The sequence below is a fragment of the Schistocerca cancellata genome, unplaced genomic scaffold, assembly GCF_023864275.1.
Source record: "Schistocerca cancellata isolate TAMUIC-IGC-003103 unplaced genomic scaffold, iqSchCanc2.1 HiC_scaffold_160, whole genome shotgun sequence".
NCBI classification, from domain to species: domain Eukaryota; kingdom Metazoa; phylum Arthropoda; class Insecta; order Orthoptera; family Acrididae; genus Schistocerca; species Schistocerca cancellata.
In genome coordinates this window covers 1-24,967 of record NW_026046199.1, presented here as the reverse complement: position 1 = coordinate 24,967, position 24,967 = coordinate 1, and the positions used below count along the sequence as shown (strand labels likewise).

Sequence of the window (24,967 nt, the reverse complement as noted above, 5' to 3'; positions counted from 1 at the left end):
TAGTGTTTTGTCGTTTTCAAAGACTTCCTGGCAAACTTGGTTAGCACATTCTCCTTCAAACTGAGTTAATTATTGCAGTTTCGTACCTGACGGCCGTTTAAAATGCTTGAGGAAGTCTCTTTGTCACGACAGAAAGGTGGTATGGGAAGAGGGCTGGCAAGAGTAGCGACTAAAAAGCGATAAATGAAGGCAGCCAGAGTTCCCAGGCGCTCATCCATACGAGTACTACCGTTGTTGCTTCACATCGGTGATCGGACGAGAACGGAAGATTTTATTTCTTTTTTTTTTTTTTTTGTTTATTTACATTGTGGAATTTAGCACTGCTACAAAACAGTAGGCCCTGACGTATTTCAAAACTCATCTGTCGATTCGTAGTGTGTTGTTATTTCCGAGGCGTTGTAGCACTCTTCTTCCGCGCATTCTTGCTGAAACTGAGTTCATTACTGTAATTTCGTATCCTACGTTTGATACAGTAGTTTAAAATGCTTGTGGAAGCATCTTTGTCAACACCTGAAAGTTAGTATGAAAAGAGGGCTGGCAGGTGCAGCGACGTAAAAATGAAAAAATGAGATAGAGCCAACAGCACCCGGTGTTCCCAGGCGGTCACCCATCCAAGTACTAACCGGGCCCGATGTTGCTTAACTTCGGTGATCGGACGAGAACCGGTGTATTCAACATGGTATGGCCGTTGGCGTCCTTATACTGTAGCCGCACCACACAAGAGGCATTCGCCTCTTCTCGCAACACACGCAATCGCCGCTTTCCGTGGCACATTTGACGCAAAGCACGTCCTTCCACCTCGAAGGTGGCGCGGAGTGCGCGCTCGGCTCGGCGTCTCATAGGAGACTGCCGAGCGTAGGTGCGGCGCACAACACAGCTGCTCGGTGCACCGCCTGTCATTCGTTTGGTGCGTGTGGCCGCGGGGTGTGGCAGTGTCCTGCTGGACCGACGGAGGCTTTCTCACCTGGCTGACACACGCCGCGCTTCCAGATATTTGCGTAATTTGCGCGGTGCATTTGCATTCGCGCCTGTCCCCCCCTCCCGTCCCGACTTGTCCCGACTTTGCTCGACTGCCGCTCGCTGCCGCTCGGGTCGCGGTCCATATGACAGCACAAGCGCGAGAAACGTCTGCGGGAGGAGGCGAGACGACAAAAGAATAAATTTATGATTACAAATCGAATTTGGAGCTGCACGCCGCTGCAGAACGATAGGCGCTAACGTATTTCGGAGCATACCGCCCGATTCGTAGTGTTTTGTCGTTTTCAAAGACTTCCTGGCAAACTTGGTTAGCACATTCTCCTTCAAACTGAGTTAATTATTGCAGTTTCGTACCTGACGGCCGTTTAAAATGCTTGAGGAAGTCTCTTTGTCACGACAGAAAGGTGGTATGGGAAGAGGGCTGGCAAGAGTAGCGACTAAAAAGCGATAAATGAAGGCAGCCAGAGTTCCCAGGCGCTCATCCATACGAGTACTACCGTTGTTGCTTCACATCGGTGATCGGACGAGAACGGAAGATTTTATTTCTTTTTTTTTTTTTTTTGTTTATTTACATTGTGGAATTTAGCACTGCTACAAAACAGTAGGCCCTGACGTATTTCAAAACTCATCTGTCGATTCGTAGTGTGTTGTTATTTCCGAGGCGTTGTAGCACTCTTCTTCCGCGCATTCTTGCTGAAACTGAGTTCATTACTGTAATTTCGTATCCTACGTTTGATACAGTAGTTTAAAATGCTTGTGGAAGCATCTTTGTCAACACCTGAAAGTTAGTATGAAAAGAGGGCTGGCAGGTGCAGCGACGTAAAAATGAAAAAATGAGATAGAGCCAACAGCACCCGGTGTTCCCAGGCGGTCACCCATCCAAGTACTAACCGGGCCCGATGTTGCTTAACTTCGGTGATCGGACGAGAACCGGTGTATTCAACATGGTATGGCCGTTGGCGTCCTTATACTGTAGCCGCACCACACAAGAGGCATTCGCCTCTTCTCGCAACACACGCAATCGCCGCTTTCCGTGGCACATTTGACGCAAAGCACGTCCTTCCACCTCGAAGGTGGCGCGGAGTGCGCGCTCGGCTCGGCGTCTCATAGGAGACTGCCGAGCGTAGGTGCGGCGCACAACACAGCTGCTCGGTGCACCGCCTGTCATTCGTTTGGTGCGTGTGGCCGCGGGGTGTGGCAGTGTCCTGCTGGACCGACGGAGGCTTTCTCACCTGGCTGACACACGCCGCGCTTCCAGATATTTGCGTAATTTGCGCGGTGCATTTGCATTCGCGCCTGTCCCCCCCTCCCGTCCCGACTTGTCCCGACTTTGCTCGACTGCCGCTCGCTGCCGCTCGGGTCGCGGTCCATATGACAGCACAAGCGCGAGAAACGTCTGCGGGAGGAGGCGAGACGACAAAAGAATAAATTTATGATTACAAATCGAATTTGGAGCTGCACGCCGCTGCAGAACGATAGGCGCTAACGTATTTCGGAGCATACCGCCCGATTCGTAGTGTTTTGTCGTTTTCAAAGACTTCCTGGCAAACTTGGTTAGCACATTCTCCTTCAAACTGAGTTAATTATTGCAGTTTCGTACCTGACGGCCGTTTAAAATGCTTGAGGAAGTCTCTTTGTCACGACAGAAAGGTGGTATGGGAAGAGGGCTGGCAAGAGTAGCGACTAAAAAGCGATAAATGAAGGCAGCCAGAGTTCCCAGGCGCTCATCCATACGAGTACTACCGTTGTTGCTTCACATCGGTGATCGGACGAGAACGGAAGATTTTATTTCTTTTTTTTTTTTTTTGTTTATTTACATTGTGGAATTTAGCACTGCTACAAAACAGTAGGCCCTGACGTATTTCAAAACTCATCTGTCGATTCGTAGTGTGTTGTTATTTCCGAGGCGTTGTAGCACTCTTCTTCCGCGCATTCTTGCTGAAACTGAGTTCATTACTGTAATTTCGTATCCTACGTTTGATACAGTAGTTTAAAATGCTTGTGGAAGCATCTTTGTCAACACCTGAAAGTTAGTATGAAAAGAGGGCTGGCAGGTGCAGCGACGTAAAAATGAAAAAATGAGATAGAGCCAACAGCACCCGGTGTTCCCAGGCGGTCACCCATCCAAGTACTAACCGGGCCCGATGTTGCTTAACTTCGGTGATCGGACGAGAACCGGTGTATTCAACATGGTATGGCCGTTGGCGTCCTTATACTGTAGCCGCACCACACAAGAGGCATTCGCCTCTTCTCGCAACACACGCAATCGCCGCTTTCCGTGGCACATTTGACGCAAAGCACGTCCTTCCACCTCGAAGGTGGCGCGGAGTGCGCGCTCGGCTCGGCGTCTCATAGGAGACTGCCGAGCGTAGGTGCGGCGCACAACACAGCTGCTCGGTGCACCGCCTGTCATTCGTTTGGTGCGTGTGGCCGCGGGGTGTGGCAGTGTCCTGCTGGACCGACGGAGGCTTTCTCACCTGGCTGACACACGCCGCGCTTCCAGATATTTGCGTAATTTGCGCGGTGCATTTGCATTCGCGCCTGTCCCCCCCTCCCGTCCCGACTTGTCCCGACTTTGCTCGACTGCCGCTCGCTGCCGCTCGGGTCGCGGTCCATATGACAGCACAAGCGCGAGAAACGTCTGCGGGAGGAGGCGAGACGACAAAAGAATAAATTTATGATTACAAATCGAATTTGGAGCTGCACGCCGCTGCAGAACGATAGGCGCTAACGTATTTCGGAGCATACCGCCCGATTCGTAGTGTTTTGTCGTTTTCAAAGACTTCCTGGCAAACTTGGTTAGCACATTCTCCTTCAAACTGAGTTAATTATTGCAGTTTCGTACCTGACGGCCGTTTAAAATGCTTGAGGAAGTCTCTTTGTCACGACAGAAAGGTGGTATGGGAAGAGGGCTGGCAAGAGTAGCGACTAAAAAGCGATAAATGAAGGCAGCCAGAGTTCCCAGGCGCTCATCCATACGAGTACTACCGTTGTTGCTTCACATCGGTGATCGGACGAGAACGGAAGATTTTATTTCTTTTTTTTTTTTTTGTTTATTTACATTGTGGAATTTAGCACTGCTACAAAACAGTAGGCCCTGACGTATTTCAAAACTCATCTGTCGATTCGTAGTGTGTTGTTATTTCCGAGGCGTTGTAGCACTCTTCTTCCGCGCATTCTTGCTGAAACTGAGTTCATTACTGTAATTTCGTATCCTACGTTTGATACAGTAGTTTAAAATGCTTGTGGAAGCATCTTTGACAACACCTGAAAGTTAGTATGAAAAGAGGGCTGGCAGGTGCAGCGACGTAAAAATGAAAAAATGAGATAGAGCCAACAGCACCCGGTGTTCCCAGGCGGTCACCCATCCAAGTACTAACCGGGCCCGATGTTGCTTAACTTCGGTGATCGGACGAGAACCGGTGTATTCAACATGGTATGGCCGTTGGCGTCCTTATACTGTAGCCGCACCACACAAGAGGCATTCGCCTCTTCTCGCAACACACGCAATCGCCGCTTTCCGTGGCACATTTGACGCAAAGCACGTCCTTCCACCTCGAAGGTGGCGCGGAGTGCGCGCTCGGCTCGGCGTCTCATAGGAGACTGCCGAGCGTAGGTGCGGCGCACAACACAGCTGCTCGGTGCACCGCCTGTCATTCGTTTGGTGCGTGTGGCCGCGGGGTGTGGCAGTGTCCTGCTGGACCGACGGAGGCTTTCTCACCTGGCTGACACACGCCGCGCTTCCAGATATTTGCGTAATTTGCGCGGTGCATTTGCATTCGCGCCTGTCCCCCCCTCCCGTCCCGACTTGTCCCGACTTTGCTCGACTGCCGCTCGCTGCCGCTCGGGTCGCGGTCCATATGACAGCACAAGCGCGAGAAACGTCTGCGGGAGGAGGCGAGACGACAAAAGAATAAATTTATGATTACAAATCGAATTTGGAGCTGCACGCCGCTGCAGAACGATAGGCGCTAACGTATTTCGGAGCATACCGCCCGATTCGTAGTGTTTTGTCGTTTTCAAAGACTTCCTGGCAAACTTGGTTAGCACATTCTCCTTCAAACTGAGTTAATTATTGCAGTTTCGTACCTGACGGCCGTTTAAAATGCTTGAGGAAGTCTCTTTGTCACGACAGAAAGGTGGTATGGGAAGAGGGCTGGCAAGAGTAGCGACTAAAAAGCGATAAATGAAGGCAGCCAGAGTTCCCAGGCGCTCATCCATACGAGTACTACCGTTGTTGCTTCACATCGGTGATCGGACGAGAACGGAAGATTTTATTTCTTTTTTTTTTTTTTTTGTTTATTTACATTGTGGAATTTAGCACTGCTACAAAACAGTAGGCCCTGACGTATTTCAAAACTCATCTGTCGATTCGTAGTGTGTTGTTATTTCCGAGGCGTTGTAGCACTCTTCTTCCGCGCATTCTTGCTGAAACTGAGTTCATTACTGTAATTTCGTATCCTACGTTTGATACAGTAGTTTAAAATGCTTGTGGAAGCATCTTTGTCAACACCTGAAAGTTAGTATGAAAAGAGGGCTGGCAGGTGCAGCGACGTAAAAATGAAAAAATGAGATAGAGCCAACAGCACCCGGTGTTCCCAGGCGGTCACCCATCCAAGTACTAACCGGCCCGATGTTGCTTAACTTCGGTGATCGGACGAGAACCGGTGTATTCAACATGGTATGGCCGTTGGCGTCCTTATACTGTAGCCGCACCACACAAGAGGCATTCGCCTCTTCTCGCAACACACGCAATCGCCGCTTTCCGTGGCACATTTGACGCAAAGCACGTCCTTCCACCTCGAAGGTGGCGCGGAGTGCGCGCTCGGCTCGGCGTCTCATAGGAGACTGCCGAGCGTAGGTGCGGCGCACAACACAGCTGCTCGGTGCACCGCCTGTCATTCGTTTGGTGCGTGTGGCCGCGGGGTGTGGCAGTGTCCTGCTGGACCGACGGAGGCTTTCTCACCTGGCTGACACACGCCGCGCTTCCAGATATTTGCGTAATTTGCGCGGTGCATTTGCATTCGCGCCTGTCCCCCCCTCCCGTCCCGACTTGTCCCGACTTTGCTCGACTGCCGCTCGCTGCCGCTCGGGTCGCGGTCCATATGACAGCACAAGCGCGAGAAACGTCTGCGGGAGGAGGCGAGACGACAAAAGAATAAATTTATGATTACAAATCGAATTTGGAGCTGCACGCCGCTGCAGAACGATAGGCGCTAACGTATTTCGGAGCATACCGCCCGATTCGTAGTGTTTTGTCGTTTTCAAAGACTTCCTGGCAAACTTGGTTAGCACATTCTCCTTCAAACTGAGTTAATTATTGCAGTTTCGTACCTGACGGCCGTTTAAAATGCTTGAGGAAGTCTCTTTGTCACGACAGAAAGGTGGTATGGGAAGAGGGCTGGCAAGAGTAGCGACTAAAAAGCGATAAATGAAGGCAGCCAGAGTTCCCAGGCGCTCATCCATACGAGTACTACCGTTGTTGCTTCACATCGGTGATCGGACGAGAACGGAAGATTTTATTTCTTTTTTTTTTTTTTTGTTTATTTACATTGTGGAATTTAGCACTGCTACAAAACAGTAGGCCCTGACGTATTTCAAAACTCATCTGTCGATTCGTAGTGTGTTGTTATTTCCGAGGCGTTGTAGCACTCTTCTTCCGCGCATTCTTGCTGAAACTGAGTTCATTACTGTAATTTCGTATCCTACGTTTGATACAGTAGTTTAAAATGCTTGTGGAAGCATCTTTGTCAACACCTGAAAGTTAGTATGAAAAGAGGGCTGGCAGGTGCAGCGACGTAAAAATGAAAAAATGAGATAGAGCCAACAGCACCCGGTGTTCCCAGGCGGTCACCCATCCAAGTACTAACCGGGCCCGATGTTGCTTAACTTCGGTGATCGGACGAGAACCGGTGTATTCAACATGGTATGGCCGTTGGCGTCCTTATACTGTAGCCGCACCACACAAGAGGCATTCGCCTCTTCTCGCAACACACGCAATCGCCGCTTTCCGTGGCACATTTGACGCAAAGCACGTCCTTCCACCTCGAAGGTGGCGCGGAGTGCGCGCTCGGCTCGGCGTCTCATAGGAGACTGCCGAGCGTAGGTGCGGCGCACAACACAGCTGCTCGGTGCACCGCCTGTCATTCGTTTGGTGCGTGTGGCCGCGGGGTGTGGCAGTGTCCTGCTGGACCGACGGAGGCTTTCTCACCTGGCTGACACACGCCGCGCTTCCAGATATTTGCGTAATTTGCGCGGTGCATTTGCATTCGCGCCTGTCCCCCCCTCCCGTCCCGACTTGTCCCGACTTTGCTCGACTGCCGCTCGCTGCCGCTCGGGTCGCGGTCCATATGACAGCACAAGCGCGAGAAACGTCTGCGGGAGGAGGCGAGACGACAAAAGAATAAATTTATGATTACAAATCGAATTTGGAGCTGCACGCCGCTGCAGAACGATAGGCGCTAACGTATTTCGGAGCATACCGCCCGATTCGTAGTGTTTTGTCGTTTTCAAAGACTTCCTGGCAAACTTGGTTAGCACATTCTCCTTCAAACTGAGTTAATTATTGCAGTTTCGTACCTGACGGCCGTTTAAAATGCTTGAGGAAGTCTCTTTGTCACGACAGAAAGGTGGTATGGGAAGAGGGCTGGCAAGAGTAGCGACTAAAAAGCGATAAATGAAGGCAGCCAGAGTTCCCAGGCGCTCATCCATACGAGTACTACCGTTGTTGCTTCACATCGGTGATCGGACGAGAACGGAAGATTTTATTTCTTTTTTTTTTTTTTTGTTTATTTACATTGTGGAATTTAGCACTGCTACAAAACAGTAGGCCCTGACGTATTTCAAAACTCATCTGTCGATTCGTAGTGTGTTGTTATTTCCGAGGCGTTGTAGCACTCTTCTTCCGCGCATTCTTGCTGAAACTGAGTTCATTACTGTAATTTCGTATCCTACGTTTGATACAGTAGTTTAAAATGCTTGTGGAAGCATCTTTGTCAACACCTGAAAGTTAGTATGAAAAGAGGGCTGGCAGGTGCAGCGACGTAAAAATGAAAAAATGAGATAGAGCCAACAGCACCCGGTGTTCCCAGGCGGTCACCCATCCAAGTACTAACCGGGCCCGATGTTGCTTAACTTCGGTGATCGGACGAGAACCGGTGTATTCAACATGGTATGGCCGTTGGCGTCCTTATACTGTAGCCGCACCACACAAGAGGCATTCGCCTCTTCTCGCAACACACGCAATCGCCGCTTTCCGTGGCACATTTGACGCAAAGCACGTCCTTCCACCTCGAAGGTGGCGCGGAGTGCGCGCTCGGCTCGGCGTCTCATAGGAGACTGCCGAGCGTAGGTGCGGCGCACAACACAGCTGCTCGGTGCACCGCCTGTCATTCGTTTGGTGCGTGTGGCCGCGGGGTGTGGCAGTGTCCTGCTGGACCGACGGAGGCTTTCTCACCTGGCTGACACACGCCGCGCTTCCAGATATTTGCGTAATTTGCGCGGTGCATTTGCATTCGCGCCTGTCCCCCCCTCCCGTCCCGACTTGTCCCGACTTTGCTCGACTGCCGCTCGCTGCCGCTCGGGTCGCGGTCCATATGACAGCACAAGCGCGAGAAACGTCTGCGGGAGGAGGCGAGACGACAAAAGAATAAATTTATGATTACAAATCGAATTTGGAGCTGCACGCCGCTGCAGAACGATAGGCGCTAACGTATTTCGGAGCATACCGCCCGATTCGTAGTGTTTTGTCGTTTTCAAAGACTTCCTGGCAAACTTGGTTAGCACATTCTCCTTCAAACTGAGTTAATTATTGCAGTTTCGTACCTGACGGCCGTTTAAAATGCTTGAGGAAGTCTCTTTGTCACGACAGAAAGGTGGTATGGGAAGAGGGCTGGCAAGAGTAGCGACTAAAAAGCGATAAATGAAGGCAGCCAGAGTTCCCAGGCGCTCATCCATACGAGTACTACCGTTGTTGCTTCACATCGGTGATCGGACGAGAACGGAAGATTTTATTTCTTTTTTTTTTTTTTTGTTTATTTACATTGTGGAATTTAGCACTGCTACAAAACAGTAGGCCCTGACGTATTTCAAAACTCATCTGTCGATTCGTAGTGTGTTGTTATTTCCGAGGCGTTGTAGCACTCTTCTTCCGCGCATTCTTGCTGAAACTGAGTTCATTACTGTAATTTCGTATCCTACGTTTGATACAGTAGTTTAAAATGCTTGTGGAAGCATCTTTGTCAACACCTGAAAGTTAGTATGAAAAGAGGGCTGGCAGGTGCAGCGACGTAAAAATGAAAAAATGAGATAGAGCCAACAGCACCCGGTGTTCCCAGGCGGTCACCCATCCAAGTACTAACCGGGCCCGATGTTGCTTAACTTCGGTGATCGGACGAGAACCGGTGTATTCAACATGGTATGGCCGTTGGCGTCCTTATACTGTAGCCGCACCACACAAGAGGCATTCGCCTCTTCTCGCAACACACGCAATCGCCGCTTTCCGTGGCACATTTGACGCAAAGCACGTCCTTCCACCTCGAAGGTGGCGCGGAGTGCGCGCTCGGCTCGGCGTCTCATAGGAGACTGCCGAGCGTAGGTGCGGCGCACAACACAGCTGCTCGGTGCACCGCCTGTCATTCGTTTGGTGCGTGTGGCCGCGGGGTGTGGCAGTGTCCTGCTGGACCGACGGAGGCTTTCTCACCTGGCTGACACACGCCGCGCTTCCAGATATTTGCGTAATTTGCGCGGTGCATTTGCATTCGCGCCTGTCCCCCCCCTCCCGTCCCGACTTGTCCCGACTTTGCTCGACTGCCGCTCGCTGCCGCTCGGGTCGCGGTCCATATGACAGCACAAGCGCGAGAAACGTCTGCGGGAGGAGGCGAGACGACAAAAGAATAAATTTATGATTACAAATCGAATTTGGAGCTGCACGCCGCTGCAGAACGATAGGCGCTAACGTATTTCGGAGCATACCGCCCGATTCGTAGTGTTTTGTCGTTTTCAAAGACTTCCTGGCAAACTTGGTTAGCACATTCTCCTTCAAACTGAGTTAATTATTGCAGTTTCGTACCTGACGGCCGTTTAAAATGCTTGAGGAAGTCTCTTTGTCACGACAGAAAGGTGGTATGGGAAGAGGGCTGGCAAGAGTAGCGACTAAAAAGCGATAAATGAAGGCAGCCAGAGTTCCCAGGCGCTCATCCATACGAGTACTACCGTTGTTGCTTCACATCGGTGATCGGACGAGAACGGAAGATTTTATTTCTTTTTTTTTTTTTTTGTTTATTTACATTGTGGAATTTAGCACTGCTACAAAACAGTAGGCCCTGACGTATTTCAAAACTCATCTGTCGATTCGTAGTGTGTTGTTATTTCCGAGGCGTTGTAGCACTCTTCTTCCGCGCATTCTTGCTGAAACTGAGTTCATTACTGTAATTTCGTATCCTACGTTTGATACAGTAGTTTAAAATGCTTGTGGAAGCATCTTTGTCAACACCTGAAAGTTAGTATGAAAAGAGGGCTGGCAGGTGCAGCGACGTAAAAATGAAAAAATGAGATAGAGCCAACAGCACCCGGTGTTCCCAGGCGGTCACCCATCCAAGTACTAACCGGGCCCGATGTTGCTTAACTTCGGTGATCGGACGAGAACCGGTGTATTCAACATGGTATGGCCGTTGGCGTCCTTATACTGTAGCCGCACCACACAAGAGGCATTCGCCTCTTCTCGCAACACACGCAATCGCCGCTTTCCGTGGCACATTTGACGCAAAGCACGTCCTTCCACCTCGAAGGTGGCGCGGAGTGCGCGCTCGGCTCGGCGTCTCATAGGAGACTGCCGAGCGTAGGTGCGGCGCACAACACAGCTGCTCGGTGCACCGCCTGTCATTCGTTTGGTGCGTGTGGCCGCGGGGTGTGGCAGTGTCCTGCTGGACCGACGGAGGCTTTCTCACCTGGCTGACACACGCCGCGCTTCCAGATATTTGCGTAATTTGCGCGGTGCATTTGCATTCGCGCCTGTCCCCCCCCTCCCGTCCCGACTTGTCCCGACTTTGCTCGACTGCCGCTCGCTGCCGCTCGGGTCGCGGTCCATATGACAGCACAAGCGCGAGAAACGTCTGCGGGAGGAGGCGAGACGACAAAAGAATAAATTTATGATTACAAATCGAATTTGGAGCTGCACGCCGCTGCAGAACGATAGGCGCTAACGTATTTCGGAGCATACCGCCCGATTCGTAGTGTTTTGTCGTTTTCAAAGACTTCCTGGCAAACTTGGTTAGCACATTCTCCTTCAAACTGAGTTAATTATTGCAGTTTCGTACCTGACGGCCGTTTAAAATGCTTGAGGAAGTCTCTTTGTCACGACAGAAAGGTGGTATGGGAAGAGGGCTGGCAAGAGTAGCGACTAAAAAGCGATAAATGAAGGCAGCCAGAGTTCCCAGGCGCTCATCCATACGAGTACTACCGTTGTTGCTTCACATCGGTGATCGGACGAGAACGGAAGATTTTATTTCTTTTTTTTTTTTTTTGTTTATTTACATTGTGGAATTTAGCACTGCTACAAAACAGTAGGCCCTGACGTATTTCAAAACTCATCTGTCGATTCGTAGTGTGTTGTTATTTCCGAGGCGTTGTAGCACTCTTCTTCCGCGCATTCTTGCTGAAACTGAGTTCATTACTGTAATTTCGTATCCTACGTTTGATACAGTAGTTTAAAATGCTTGTGGAAGCATCTTTGTCAACACCTGAAAGTTAGTATGAAAAGAGGGCTGGCAGGTGCAGCGACGTAAAAATGAAAAAATGAGATAGAGCCAACAGCACCCGGTGTTCCCAGGCGGTCACCCATCCAAGTACTAACCGGGCCCGATGTTGCTTAACTTCGGTGATCGGACGAGAACCGGTGTATTCAACATGGTATGGCCGTTGGCGTCCTTATACTGTAGCCGCACCACACAAGAGGCATTCGCCTCTTCTCGCAACACACGCAATCGCCGCTTTCCGTGGCACATTTGACGCAAAGCACGTCCTTCCACCTCGAAGGTGGCGCGGAGTGCGCGCTCGGCTCGGCGTCTCATAGGAGACTGCCGAGCGTAGGTGCGGCGCACAACACAGCTGCTCGGTGCACCGCCTGTCATTCGTTTGGTGCGTGTGGCCGCGGGGTGTGGCAGTGTCCTGCTGGACCGACGGAGGCTTTCTCACCTGGCTGACACACGCCGCGCTTCCAGATATTTGCGTAATTTGCGCGGTGCATTTGCATTCGCGCCTGTCCCCCCCTCCCGTCCCGACTTGTCCCGACTTTGCTCGACTGCCGCTCGCTGCCGCTCGGGTCGCGGTCCATATGACAGCACAAGCGCGAGAAACGTCTGCGGGAGGAGGCGAGACGACAAAAGAATAAATTTATGATTACAAATCGAATTTGGAGCTGCACGCCGCTGCAGAACGATAGGCGCTAACGTATTTCGGAGCATACCGCCCGATTCGTAGTGTTTTGTCGTTTTCAAAGACTTCCTGGCAAACTTGGTTAGCACATTCTCCTTCAAACTGAGTTAATTATTGCAGTTTCGTACCTGACGGCCGTTTAAAATGCTTGAGGAAGTCTCTTTGTCACGACAGAAAGGTGGTATGGGAAGAGGGCTGGCAAGAGTAGCGACTAAAAAGCGATAAATGAAGGCAGCCAGAGTTCCCAGGCGCTCATCCATACGAGTACTACCGTTGTTGCTTCACATCGGTGATCGGACGAGAACGGAAGATTTTATTTCTTTTTTTTTTTTTTTGTTTATTTACATTGTGGAATTTAGCACTGCTACAAAACAGTAGGCCCTGACGTATTTCAAAACTCATCTGTCGATTCGTAGTGTGTTGTTATTTCCGAGGCGTTGTAGCACTCTTCTTCCGCGCATTCTTGCTGAAACTGAGTTCATTACTGTAATTTCGTATCCTACGTTTGATACAGTAGTTTAAAATGCTTGTGGAAGCATCTTTGTCAACACCTGAAAGTTAGTATGAAAAGAGGGCTGGCAGGTGCAGCGACGTAAAAATGAAAAAATGAGATAGAGCCAACAGCACCCGGTGTTCCCAGGCGGTCACCCATCCAAGTACTAACCGGGCCCGATGTTGCTTAACTTCGGTGATCGGACGAGAACCGGTGTATTCAACATGGTATGGCCGTTGGCGTCCTTATACTGTAGCCGCACCACACAAGAGGCATTCGCCTCTTCTCGCAACACACGCAATCGCCGCTTTCCGTGGCACATTTGACGCAAAGCACGTCCTTCCACCTCGAAGGTGGCGCGGAGTGCGCGCTCGGCTCGGCGTCTCATAGGAGACTGCCGAGCGTAGGTGCGGCGCACAACACAGCTGCTCGGTGCACCGCCTGTCATTCGTTTGGTGCGTGTGGCCGCGGGGTGTGGCAGTGTCCTGCTGGACCGACGGAGGCTTTCTCACCTGGCTGACACACGCCGCGCTTCCAGATATTTGCGTAATTTGCGCGGTGCATTTGCATTCGCGCCTGTCCCCCCCTCCCGTCCCGACTTGTCCCCGACTTTGCTCGACTGCCGCTCGCTGCCGCTCGGGTCGCGGTCCATATGACAGCACAAGCGCGAGAAACGTCTGCGGGAGGAGGCGAGACGACAAAAGAATAAATTTATGATTACAAATCGAATTTGGAGCTGCACGCCGCTGCAGAACGATAGGCGCTAACGTATTTCGGAGCATACCGCCCGATTCGTAGTGTTTTGTCGTTTTCAAAGACTTCCTGGCAAACTTGGTTAGCACATTCTCCTTCAAACTGAGTTAATTATTGCAGTTTCGTACCTGACGGCCGTTTAAAATGCTTGAGGAAGTCTCTTTGTCACGACAGAAAGGTGGTATGGGAAGAGGGCTGGCAAGAGTAGCGACTAAAAAGCGATAAATGAAGGCAGCCAGAGTTCCCAGGCGCTCATCCATACGAGTACTACCGTTGTTGCTTCACATCGGTGATCGGACGAGAACGGAAGATTTTATTTCTTTTTTTTTTTTTTTGTTTATTTACATTGTGGAATTTAGCACTGCTACAAAACAGTAGGCCCTGACGTATTTCAAAACTCATCTGTCGATTCGTAGTGTGTTGTTATTTCCGAGGCGTTGTAGCACTCTTCTTCCGCGCATTCTTGCTGAAACTGAGTTCATTACTGTAATTTCGTATCCTACGTTTGATACAGTAGTTTAAAATGCTTGTGGAAGCATCTTTGTCAACACCTGAAAGTTAGTATGAAAAGAGGGCTGGCAGGTGCAGCGACGTAAAAATGAAAAAATGAGATAGAGCCAACAGCACCCGGTGTTCCCAGGCGGTCACCCATCCAAGTACTAACCGGGCCCGATGTTGCTTAACTTCGGTGATCGGACGAGAACCGGTGTATTCAACATGGTATGGCCGTTGGCGTCCTTATACTGTAGCCGCACCACACAAGAGGCATTCGCCTCTTCTCGCAACACACGCAATCGCCGCTTTCCGTGGCACATTTGACGCAAAGCACGTCCTTCCACCTCGAAGGTGGCGCGGAGTGCGCGCTCGGCTCGGCGTCTCATAGGAGACTGCCGAGCGTAGGTGCGGCGCACAACACAGCTGCTCGGTGCACCGCCTGTCATTCGTTTGGTGCGTGTGGCCGCGGGGTGTGGCAGTGTCCTGCTGGACCGACGGAGGCTTTCTCACCTGGCTGACACACGCCGCGCTTCCAGATATTTGCGTAATTTGCGCGGTGCATTTGCATTCGCGCCTGTCCCCCCCTCCCGTCCCGACTTGTCCCGACTTTGCTCGACTGCCGCTCGCTGCCGCTCGGGTCGCGGTCCATATGACAGCACAAGCGCGAGAAACGTCTGCGGGAGGAGGCGAGACGACAAAAGAATAAATTTATGATTACAAATCGAATTTGGAGCTGCACGCCGCTGCAGAACGATAGGCGCTAACGTATTTCGGAGCATACCGCCCGATTCGTAGTGTTTTGTCGTTTTCAAAGACTTCCTGGCAAACTTGGTTAGCACATTCTCCTTCAAACTGAGTTAATTATTGCAGTTTCGTACCTGACGGCCGTTTAAAATGCTTGAGGAAGTCTCTTTGTCACGACAGAAAGGTGGTATGGGAAGAGGGCTGGCAAGAGTAGCGACTAAAAAGCGATAAATGAAGGCAGCCAGAGTTCCCAGGCGCTCATCCATACGAGTACTACCGTTGTTGCTTCACATCGGTGATCGGACGAGAACGGAAGATTTTATTTCTTTTTTTTTTTTTTTGTTTATTTACATTGTGGAATTTAGCACTGCTACAAAACAGTAGGCCCTGACGTATTTCAAAACTCATCTGTCGATTCGTAGTGTGTTGTTATTTCCGAGGCGTTGTAGCACTCTTCTTCCGCGCATTCTTGCTGAAACTGAGTTCATTACTGTAATTTCGTATCCTACGTTTGATACAGTAGTTTAAAATGCTTGTGGAAGCATCTTTGTCAACACCTGAAAGTTAGTATGAAAAGAGGGCTGGCAGGTGCAGCGACGTAAAAATGAAAAAATGAGATAGAGCCAACAGCACCCGGTGTTCCCAGGCGGTCACCCATCCAAGTACTAACCGGGCCCGATGTTGCTTAACTTCGGTGATCGGACGAGAACCGGTGTATTCAACATGGTATGGCCGTTGGCGTCCTTATACTGTAGCCGCACCACACAAGAGGCATTCGCCTCTTCTCGCAACACACGCAATCGCCGCTTTCCGTGGCACATTTGACGCAAAGCACGTCCTTCCACCTCGAAGGTGGCGCGGAGTGCGCGCTCGGCTCGGCGTCTCATAGGAGACTGCCGAGCGTAGGTGCGGCGCACAACACAGCTGCTCGGTGCACCGCCTGTCATTCGTTTGGTGCGTGTGGCCGCGGGGTGTGGCAGTGTCCTGCTGGACCGACGGAGGCTTTCTCACCTGGCTGACACACGCCGCGCTTCCAGATATTTGCGTAATTTGCGCGGTGCATTTGCATTCGCGCCTGTCCCCCCCTCCCGTCCCGACTTGTCCCGACTTTGCTCGACTGCCGCTCGCTGCCGCTCGGGTCGCGGTCCATATGACAGCACAAGCGCGAGAAACGTCTGCGGGAGGAGGCGAGACGACAAAAGAATAAATTTATGATTACAAATCGAATTTGGAGCTGCACGCCGCTGCAGAACGATAGGCGCTAACGTATTTCGGAGCATACCGCCCGATTCGTAGTGTTTTGTCGTTTTCAAAGACTTCCTGGCAAACTTGGTTAGCACATTCTCCTTCAAACTGAGTTAATTATTGCAGTTTCGTACCTGACGGCCGTTTAAAATGCTTGAGGAAGTCTCTTTGTCACGACAGAAAGGTGGTATGGGAAGAGGGCTGGCAAGAGTAGCGACTAAAAAGCGATAAATGAAGGCAGCCAGAGTTCCCAGGCGCTCATCCATACGAGTACTACCGTTGTTGCTTCACATCGGTGATCGGACGAGAACGGAAGATTTTATTTCTTTTTTTTTTTTTTTGTTTATTTACATTGTGGAATTTAGCACTGCTACAAAACAGTAGGCCCTGACGTATTTCAAAACTCATCTGTCGATTCGTAGTGTGTTGTTATTTCCGAGGCGTTGTAGCACTCTTCTTCCGCGCATTCTTGCTGAAACTGAGTTCATTACTGTGATACAGTAGTTTAAAATGCTTGTGGAAGCATCTTTGTCAACACCTGAAAGTTAGTATGAAAAGAGGGCTGGCAGGTGCAGCGACGTAAAAATGAAAAAATGAGATAGAGCCAACAGCACCCGGTGTTCCCAGGCGGTCACCCATCCAAGTACTAACCGGGCCCGATGTTGCTTAACTTCGGTGATCGGACGAGAACCGGTGTATTCAACATGGTATGGCCGTTGGCGTCCTTATACTGTAGCCGCACCACACAAGAGGCATTCGCCTCTTCTCGCAACACACGCAATCGCCGCTTTCCGTGGCACATTTGACGCAAAGCACGTCCTTCCACCTCGAAGGTGGCGCGGAGTGCGCGCTCGGCTCGGCGTCTCATAGGAGACTGCCGAGCGTAGGTGCGGCGCACAACACAGCTGCTCGGTGCACCGCCTGTCATTCGTTTGGTGCGTGTGGCCGCGGGGTGTGGCAGTGTCCTGCTGGACCGACGGAGGCTTTCTCACCTGGCTGACACACGCCGCGCTTCCAGATATTTGCGTAATTTGCGCGGTGCATTTGCATTCGCGCCTGTCCCCCCCTCCCGTCCCGACTTGTCCCGACTTTGCTCGACTGCCGCTCGCTGCCGCTCGGGTCGCGGTCCATATGACAGCACAAGCGCGAGAAACGTCTGCGGGAGGAGGCGAGACGACAAAAGAATAAATTTATGATTACAAATCGAATTTGGAGCTGCACGCCGCTGCAGAACGATAGGCGCTAACGTATTTCGGAGCATACCGCCCGATTCGTAGTGTTTTGTCGTTTTCAAAGACTTCCTGGCAAACTTGGTTAGCACATTCTCCTTCAAACTGAGTTAATTATTGCAGTTTCGTACCTGACGGCCGTTTAAAATGCTTGAGGAAGTCTCTTTGTCACGACAGAAAGGTGGTATGGGAAGAGGGCTGGCAAGAGTAGCGACTAAAAAGCGATAAATGAAGGCAGCCAGAGTTCCCAGGCGCTCATCCATACGAGTACTACCGTTGTTGCTTCACATCGGTGATCGGACGAGAACGGAAGATTTTATTTCTTTTTTTTTTTTTTTGTTTATTTACATTGTGGAATTTAGCACTGCTACAAAACAGTAGGCCCTGACGTATTTCAAAACTCATCTGTCGATTCGTAGTGTGTTGTTATTTCCGAGGCGTTGTAGCACTCTTCTTCCGCGCATTCTTGCTGAAACTGAGTTCATTACTGTAATTTCGTATCCTACGTTTGATACAGTAGTTTAAAATGCTTGTGGAAGCATCTTTGTCAACACCTGAAAGTTAGTATGAAAAGAGGGCTGGCAGGTGCAGCGACGTAAAAATGAAAAAATGAGATAGAGCCAACAGCACCCGGTGTTCCCAGGCGGTCACCCATCCAAGTACTAACCGGGCCCGATGTTGCTTAACTTCGGTGATCGGACGAGAACCGGTGTATTCAACATGGTATGGCCGTTGGCGTCCTTATACTGTAGCCGCACCACACAAGAGGCATTCGCCTCTTCTCGCAACACACGCAATCGCCGCTTTCCGTGGCACATTTGACGCAAAGCACGTCCTTCCACCTCGAAGGTGGCGCGGAGTGCGCGCTCGGCTCGGCGTCTCATAGGAGACTGCCGAGCGTAGGTGCGGCGCACAACACAGCTGCTCGGTGCACCGCCTGTCATTCGTTTGGTGCGTGTGGCCGCGGGGTGTGGCAGTGTCCTGCTGGACCGACGGAGGCTTTCTCACCTGGCTGACACACGCCGCGCTTCCAGATATTTGCGTAATTTGCGCGGTGCATTTGCATTCGCGCCTGTCCCCCCCTCCCGTCCCGACTTGTCCCGACTTTGCTCGACTGCCGCTCGCTGCCGCTCGGGTCGCGGTCCATATGACAGCACAAGCGCGAGAAACGTCTGCGGGAGGAGGCGAGACGACAAAAGAATAAATTTATGATTACAAATCGAATTTGGAGCTGCACGCCGCTGCAGAACGATAGGCGCTAACGTATTTCGGAGCATACCGCCCGATTCGTAGTGTTTTGTCGTTTTCAAAGACTTCCTGGCAAACTTGGTTAGCACATTCTCCTTCAAACTGAGTTAATTATTGCAGTTTCGTACCTGACGGCCGTTTAAAATGCTTGAGGAAGTCTCTTTGTCACGACAGAAAGGTGGTATGGGAAGAGGGCTGGCAAGAGTAGCGACTAAAAAGCGATAAATGAAGGCAGCCAGAGTTCCCAGGCGCTCATCCATACGAGTACTACCGTTGTTGCTTCACATCGGTGATCGGACGAGAACGGAAGATTTTATTTCTTTTTTTTTTTTTTTGTTTATTTACATTGTGGAATTTAGCACTGCTACAAAACAGTAGGCCCTGACGTATTTCAAAACTCATCTGTCGATTCGTAGTGTGTTGTTATTTCCGAGGCGTTGTAGCACTCTTCTTCCGCGCATTCTTGCTGAAACTGAGTTCATTACTGTAATTTCGTATCCTACGTTTGATACAGTAGTTTAAAATGCTTGTGGAAGCATCTTTGTCAACACCTGAAAGTTAGTATGAAAAGAGGGCTGGCAGGTGCAGCGACGTAAAAATGAAAAAATGAGATAGAGCCAACAGCACCCGGTGTTCCCAGGCGGTCACCCATCCAAGTACTAACCGGGCCCGATGTTGCTTAACTTCGGTGATCGGACGAGAACCGGTGTATTCAACATGGTATGGCCGTTGGCGTCCTTATACTGTAGCCGCACCACACAAGAGGCATTCGCCTCTTCTCGCAACACACGCAATCGCCGCTTTCCGTGGCACATTTGACGCAAAGCACGTCCTTCCACCTCGAAGGTGGCGCGGAGTGCGCGCTCGGCTCGGCGTCTCATAGGAGACTGCCGAGCGTAGGTGCGGCGCACAACACAGCTGCTCGGTGCACCGCCTGTCATTCGTTTGGTGCGTGTGGCCGCGGGGTGTGGCAGTGTCCTGCTGGACCGACGGAGGCTTTCTCACCTGGCTGACACACGCCGCGCTTCCAGATATTTGCGTAATTTGCGCGGTGCATTTGCATTCGCGCCTGTCCCCCCCTCCCGTCCCGACTTGTCCCGACTTTGCTCGACTGCCGCTCGCTGCCGCTCGGGTCGCGGTCCATATGACAGCACAAGCGCGAGAAACGTCTGCGGGAGGAGGCGAGACGACAAAAGAATAAATTTATGATTACAAATCGAATTTGGAGCTGCACGCCGCTGCAGAACGATAGGCGCTAACGTATTTCGGAGCATACCGCCCGATTCGTAGTGTTTTGTCGTTTTCAAAGACTTCCTGGCAAACTTGGTTAGCACATTCTCCTTCAAACTGAGTTAATTATTGCAGTTTCGTACCTGACGGCCGTTTAAAATGCTTGAGGAAGTCTCTTTGTCACGACAGAAAGGTGGTATGGGAAGAGGGCTGGCAAGAGTAGCGACTAAAAAGCGATAAATGAAGGCAGCCAGAGTTCCCAGGCGCTCATCCATACGAGTACTACCGTTGTTGCTTCACATCGGTGATCGGACGAGAACGGAAGATTTTATTTCTTTTTTTTTTTTTTTGTTTATTTACATTGTGGAATTTAGCACTGCTACAAAACAGTAGGCCCTGACGTATTTCAAAACTCATCTGTCGATTCGTAGTGTGTTGTTATTTCCGAGGCGTTGTAGCACTCTTCTTCCGCGCATTCTTGCTGAAACTGAGTTCATTACTGTAATTTCGTATCCTACGTTTGATACAGTAGTTTAAAATGCTTGTGGAAGCATCTTTGTCAACACCTGAAAGTTAGTATGAAAAGAGGGCTGGCAGGTGCAGCGACGTAAAAATGAAAAAATGAGATAGAGCCAACAGCACCCGGTGTTCCCAGGCGGTCACCCATCCAAGTACTAACCGGGCCCGATGTTGCTTAACTTCGGTGATCGGACGAGAACCGGTGTATTCAACATGGTATGGCCGTTGGCGTCCTTATACTGTAGCCGCACCACACAAGAGGCATTCGCCTCTTCTCGCAACACACGCAATCGCCGCTTTCCGTGGCACATTTGACGCAAAGCACGTCCTTCCACCTCGAAGGTGGCGCGGAGTGCGCGCTCGGCTCGGCGTCTCATAGGAGACTGCCGAGCGTAGGTGCGGCGCACAACACAGCTGCTCGGTGCACCGCCTGTCATTCGTTTGGTGCGTGTGGCCGCGGGGTGGGCAGTGTCCTGCTGGACCGACGGAGGCTTTCTCACCTGGCTGACACACGCCGCGCTTCCAGATATTTGCGTAATTTGCGCGGTGCATTTGCATTCGCGCCTGTCCCCCCCTCCCGTCCCGACTTGTCCCGACTTTGCTCGACTGCCGCTCGCTGCCGCTCGGGTCGCGGTCCATATGACAGCACAAGCGCGAGAAACGTCTGCGGGAGGAGGCGAGACGACAAAAGAATAAATTTATGATTACAAATCGAATTTGGAGCTGCACGCCGCTGCAGAACGATAGGCGCTAACGTATTTCGGAGCATACCGCCCGATTCGTAGTGTTTTGTCGTTTTCAAAGACTTCCTGGCAAACTTGGTTAGCACATTCTCCTTCAAACTGAGTTAATTATTGCAGTTTCGTACCTGACGGCCGTTTAAAATGCTTGAGGAAGTCTCTTTGTCACGACAGAAAGGTGGTATGGGAAGAGGGCTGGCAAGAGTAGCGACTAAAAAGCGATAAATGAAGGCAGCCAGAGTTCCCAGGCGCTCATCCATACGAGTACTACCGTTGTTGCTTCACATCGGTGATCGGACGAGAACGGAAGATTTTATTTCTTTTTTTTTTTTTTTGTTTATTTACATTGTGGAATTTAGCACTGCTACAAAACAGTAGGCCCTGACGTATTTCAAAACTCATCTGTCGATTCGTAGTGTGTTGTTATTTCCGAGGCGTTGTAGCACTCTTCTTCCGCGCATTCTTGCTGAAACTGAGTTCATTACTGTAATTTCGTATCCTACGTTTGATACAGTAGTTTAAAATGCTTGTGGAAGCATCTTTGTCAACACCTGAAAGTTAGTATGAAAAGAGGGCTGGCAGGTGCAGCGACGTAAAAATGAAAAAATGAGATAGAGCCAACAGCACCCGGTGTTCCCAGGCGGTCACCCATCCAAGTACTAACCGGGCCCGATGTTGCTTAACTTCGGTGATCGGACGAGAACCGGTGTATTCAACATGGTATGGCCGTTGGCGTCCTTATACTGTAGCCGCACCACACAAGAGGCATTCGCCTCTTCTCGCAACACACGCAATCGCCGCTTTCCGTGGCACATTTGACGCAAAGCACGTCCTTCCACCTCGAAGGTGGCGCGGAGTGGCGCGCTCGGCTCGGCGTCTCATAGGAGACTGCCGAGCGTAGGTGCGGCGCACAACACAGCTGCTCGGTGCACCGCCTGTCATTCGTTTGGTGCGTGTGGCCGCGGGGTGTGGCAGTGTCCTGCTGGACCGACGGAGGCTTTCTCACCTGGCTGACACACGCCGCGCTTCCAGATATTTGCGTAATTTGCGCGGTGCATTTGCATTCGCGCCTGTCCCCCCCTCCCGTCCCGACTTGTCCCGACTTTGCTCGACTGCCGCTCGCTGCCGCTCGGGTCGCGGTCCATATGACAGCACAAGCGCGAGAAACGTCTGCGGGAGGAGGCGAGACGACAAAAGAATAAATTTATGATTACAAATCGAATTTGGAGCTGCACGCCGCTGCAGAACGATAGGCGCTAACGTATTTCGGAGCATACCGCCCGATTCGTAGTGTTTTGTCGTTTTCAAAGACTTCCTGGCAAACTTGGTTAGCACATTCTCCTTCAAACTGAGTTAATTATTGCAGTTTCGTACCTGACGGCCGTTTAAAATGCTTGAGGAAGTCTCTTTGTCACGACAGAAAGGTGGTATGGGAAGAGGGCTGGCAAGAGTAGCGACTAAAAAGCGATAAATGAAGGCAGCCAGAGTTCCCAGGCGCTCATCCATACGAGTACTACCGTTGTTGCTTCACATCGGTGATCGGACGAGAACGGAAGATTTTATTTCTTTTTTTTTTTTTTTGTTTATTTACATTGTGGAATTTAGCACTGCTACAAAACAGTAGGCCCTGAGTATTTCAAAACTCATCTGTCGATTCGTAGTGTGTTGTTATTTCCGAGGCGTTGTAGCACTCTTCTTCCGCGCATTCTTGCTGAAACTGAGTTCATTACTGTAATTTCGTATCCTACGTTTGATACAGTAGTTTAAAATGCTTGTGGAAGCATCTTTGTCAACACCTGAAAGTTAGTATGAAAAGAGGGCTGGCAGGTGCAGCGACGTAAAAATGAAAAAATGAGATAGAGCCAACAGCACCCGGTGTTCCCAGGCGGTCACCCATCCAAGTACTAACCGGGCCCGATGTTGCTTAACTTCGGTGATCGGACGAGAACCGGTGTATTCAACATGGTATGGCCGTTGGCGTCCTTATACTGTAGCCGCACCACACAAGAGGCATTCGCCTCTTCTCGCAACACACGCAATCGCCGCTTTCCGTGGCACATTTGACGCAAAGCACGTCCTTCCACCTCGAAGGTGGCGCGGAGTGCGCGCTCGGCTCGGCGTCTCATAGGAGACTGCCGAGCGTAGGTGCGGCGCACAACACAGCTGCTCGGTGCACCGCCTGTCATTCGTTTGGTGCGTGTGGCCGCGGGGTGTGGCAGTGTCCTGCTGGACCGACGGAGGCTTTCTCACCTGGCTGACACACGCCGCGCTTCCAGATATTTGCGTAATTTGCGCGGTGCATTTGCATTCGCGCCTGTCCCCCCCTCCCGTCCCGACTTGTCCCGACTTTGCTCGACTGCCGCTCGCTGCCGCTCGGGTCGCGGTCCATATGACAGCACAAGCGCGAGAAACGTCTGCGGGAGGAGGCGAGACGACAAAAGAATAAATTTATGATTACAAATCGAATTTGGAGCTGCACGCCGCTGCAGAACGATAGGCGCTAACGTATTTCGGAGCATACCGCCCGATTCGTAGTGTTTTGTCGTTTTCAAAGACTTCCTGGCAAACTTGGTTAGCACATTCTCCTTCAAACTGAGTTAATTATTGCAGTTTCGTACCTGACGGCCGTTTAAAATGCTTGAGGAAGTCTCTTTGTCACGACAGAAAGGTGGTATGGGAAGAGGGCTGGCAAGAGTAGCGACTAAAAAGCGATAAATGAAGGCAGCCAGAGTTCCCAGGCGCTCATCCATACGAGTACTACCGTTGTTGCTTCACATCGGTGATCGGACGAGAACGGAAGATTTTATTTCTTTTTTTTTTTTTTTGTTTATTTACATTGTGGAATTTAGCACTGCTACAAAACAGTAGGCCCTGACGTATTTCAAAACTCATCTGTCGATTCGTAGTGTGTTGTTATTTCCGAGGCGTTGTAGCACTCTTCTTCCGCGCATTCTTGCTGAAACTGAGTTCATTACTGTAATTTCGTATCCTACGTTTGATACAGTAGTTTAAAATGCTTGTGGAAGCATCTTTGTCAACACCTGAAAGTTAGTATGAAAAGAGGGCTGGCAGGTGCAGCGACGTAAAAATGAAAAAATGAGATAGAGCCAACAGCACCCGGTGTTCCCAGGCGGTCACCCATCCAAGTACTAACCGGGCCCGATGTTGCTTAACTTCGGTGATCGGACGAGAACCGGTGTATTCAACATGGTATGGCCGTTGGCGTCCTTATACTGTAGCCGCACCACACAAGAGGCATTCGCCTCTTCTCGCAACACACGCAATCGCCGCTTTCCGTGGCACATTTGACGCAAAGCACGTCCTTCCACCTCGAAGGTGGCGCGGAGTGCGCGCTCGGCTCGGCGTCTCATAGGAGACTGCCGAGCGTAGGTGCGGCGCACAACACAGCTGCTCGGTGCACCGCCTGTCATTCGTTTGGTGCGTGTGGCCGCGGGGTGTGGCAGTGTCCTGCTGGACCGACGGAGGCTTTCTCACCTGGCTGACACACGCCGCGCTTCCAGATATTTGCGTAATTTGCGCGGTGCATTTGCATTCGCGCCTGTCCCCCCCTCCCGTCCCGACTTGTCCCGACTTTGCTCGACTGCCGCTCGCTGCCGCTCGGGTCGCGGTCCATATGACAGCACAAGCGCGAGAAACGTCTGCGGGAGGAGGCGAGACGACAAAAGAATAAATTTATGATTACAAATCGAATTTGGAGCTGCACGCCGCTGCAGAACGATAGGCGCTAACGTATTTCGGAGCATACCGCCCGATTCGTAGTGTTTTGTCGTTTTCAAAGACTTCCTGGCAAACTTGGTTAGCACATTCTCCTTCAAACTGAGTTAATTATTGCAGTTTCG

The 24,967-nt window shown here is 50.9% G+C and overlaps 20 non-coding genes across 20 annotated transcripts; all 20 read right to left on the bottom strand.

Annotated features, from left to right (window-relative positions):
• Nucleotides 1–574: 574 nt before the first annotated feature.
• On the bottom strand, nucleotides 575–693 carry LOC126112370 (5S ribosomal RNA). Its single transcript, XR_007524421.1, has one exon. It is a non-coding gene; the product is annotated as a 5S ribosomal RNA (ribosomal RNA).
• A 1,127-nt stretch (nucleotides 694–1,820) lies between these two features.
• On the bottom strand, nucleotides 1,821–1,939 carry LOC126112369 (5S ribosomal RNA). Its single transcript, XR_007524420.1, has one exon. It is a non-coding gene; the product is annotated as a 5S ribosomal RNA (ribosomal RNA).
• Nucleotides 1,940–3,065: 1,126 nt separating this feature from the next.
• Nucleotides 3,066–3,184, bottom strand: LOC126112368 (5S ribosomal RNA). The gene has a single exon (XR_007524419.1). It is a non-coding gene; the product is annotated as a 5S ribosomal RNA (ribosomal RNA).
• Nucleotides 3,185–4,309: 1,125 nt separating this feature from the next.
• On the bottom strand, nucleotides 4,310–4,428 carry LOC126112367 (5S ribosomal RNA). The gene has a single exon (XR_007524418.1). It is a non-coding gene; the product is annotated as a 5S ribosomal RNA (ribosomal RNA).
• A 1,127-nt stretch (nucleotides 4,429–5,555) lies between these two features.
• On the bottom strand, nucleotides 5,556–5,673 carry LOC126112371 (5S ribosomal RNA). Its single transcript, XR_007524422.1, has one exon. It is a non-coding gene; the product is annotated as a 5S ribosomal RNA (ribosomal RNA).
• A 1,126-nt stretch (nucleotides 5,674–6,799) lies between these two features.
• On the bottom strand, nucleotides 6,800–6,918 carry LOC126112365 (5S ribosomal RNA). The gene has a single exon (XR_007524416.1). It is a non-coding gene; the product is annotated as a 5S ribosomal RNA (ribosomal RNA).
• A 1,126-nt stretch (nucleotides 6,919–8,044) lies between these two features.
• LOC126112364 (5S ribosomal RNA) lies at nucleotides 8,045–8,163 on the bottom strand. The gene has a single exon (XR_007524415.1). It is a non-coding gene; the product is annotated as a 5S ribosomal RNA (ribosomal RNA).
• Nucleotides 8,164–9,289: 1,126 nt separating this feature from the next.
• On the bottom strand, nucleotides 9,290–9,408 carry LOC126112363 (5S ribosomal RNA). The gene has a single exon (XR_007524414.1). It is a non-coding gene; the product is annotated as a 5S ribosomal RNA (ribosomal RNA).
• Nucleotides 9,409–10,535: 1,127 nt separating this feature from the next.
• LOC126112362 (5S ribosomal RNA) lies at nucleotides 10,536–10,654 on the bottom strand. The gene has a single exon (XR_007524413.1). It is a non-coding gene; the product is annotated as a 5S ribosomal RNA (ribosomal RNA).
• Nucleotides 10,655–11,781: 1,127 nt separating this feature from the next.
• Nucleotides 11,782–11,900, bottom strand: LOC126112360 (5S ribosomal RNA). Its single transcript, XR_007524412.1, has one exon. It is a non-coding gene; the product is annotated as a 5S ribosomal RNA (ribosomal RNA).
• A 1,126-nt stretch (nucleotides 11,901–13,026) lies between these two features.
• LOC126112359 (5S ribosomal RNA) lies at nucleotides 13,027–13,145 on the bottom strand. The gene has a single exon (XR_007524411.1). It is a non-coding gene; the product is annotated as a 5S ribosomal RNA (ribosomal RNA).
• A 1,127-nt stretch (nucleotides 13,146–14,272) lies between these two features.
• LOC126112358 (5S ribosomal RNA) lies at nucleotides 14,273–14,391 on the bottom strand. Its single transcript, XR_007524410.1, has one exon. It is a non-coding gene; the product is annotated as a 5S ribosomal RNA (ribosomal RNA).
• A 1,126-nt stretch (nucleotides 14,392–15,517) lies between these two features.
• Nucleotides 15,518–15,636, bottom strand: LOC126112357 (5S ribosomal RNA). Its single transcript, XR_007524409.1, has one exon. It is a non-coding gene; the product is annotated as a 5S ribosomal RNA (ribosomal RNA).
• A 1,107-nt stretch (nucleotides 15,637–16,743) lies between these two features.
• On the bottom strand, nucleotides 16,744–16,862 carry LOC126112356 (5S ribosomal RNA). Its single transcript, XR_007524408.1, has one exon. It is a non-coding gene; the product is annotated as a 5S ribosomal RNA (ribosomal RNA).
• A 1,126-nt stretch (nucleotides 16,863–17,988) lies between these two features.
• LOC126112355 (5S ribosomal RNA) lies at nucleotides 17,989–18,107 on the bottom strand. Its single transcript, XR_007524407.1, has one exon. It is a non-coding gene; the product is annotated as a 5S ribosomal RNA (ribosomal RNA).
• Nucleotides 18,108–19,233: 1,126 nt separating this feature from the next.
• Nucleotides 19,234–19,352, bottom strand: LOC126112375 (5S ribosomal RNA). Its single transcript, XR_007524425.1, has one exon. It is a non-coding gene; the product is annotated as a 5S ribosomal RNA (ribosomal RNA).
• A 1,126-nt stretch (nucleotides 19,353–20,478) lies between these two features.
• Nucleotides 20,479–20,597, bottom strand: LOC126112374 (5S ribosomal RNA). The gene has a single exon (XR_007524424.1). It is a non-coding gene; the product is annotated as a 5S ribosomal RNA (ribosomal RNA).
• Nucleotides 20,598–21,722: 1,125 nt separating this feature from the next.
• Nucleotides 21,723–21,841, bottom strand: LOC126112373 (5S ribosomal RNA). Its single transcript, XR_007524423.1, has one exon. It is a non-coding gene; the product is annotated as a 5S ribosomal RNA (ribosomal RNA).
• A 1,126-nt stretch (nucleotides 21,842–22,967) lies between these two features.
• LOC126112366 (5S ribosomal RNA) lies at nucleotides 22,968–23,086 on the bottom strand. The gene has a single exon (XR_007524417.1). It is a non-coding gene; the product is annotated as a 5S ribosomal RNA (ribosomal RNA).
• Nucleotides 23,087–24,212: 1,126 nt separating this feature from the next.
• LOC126112354 (5S ribosomal RNA) lies at nucleotides 24,213–24,331 on the bottom strand. Its single transcript, XR_007524406.1, has one exon. It is a non-coding gene; the product is annotated as a 5S ribosomal RNA (ribosomal RNA).
• Nucleotides 24,332–24,967: the final 636 nt, after the last annotated feature.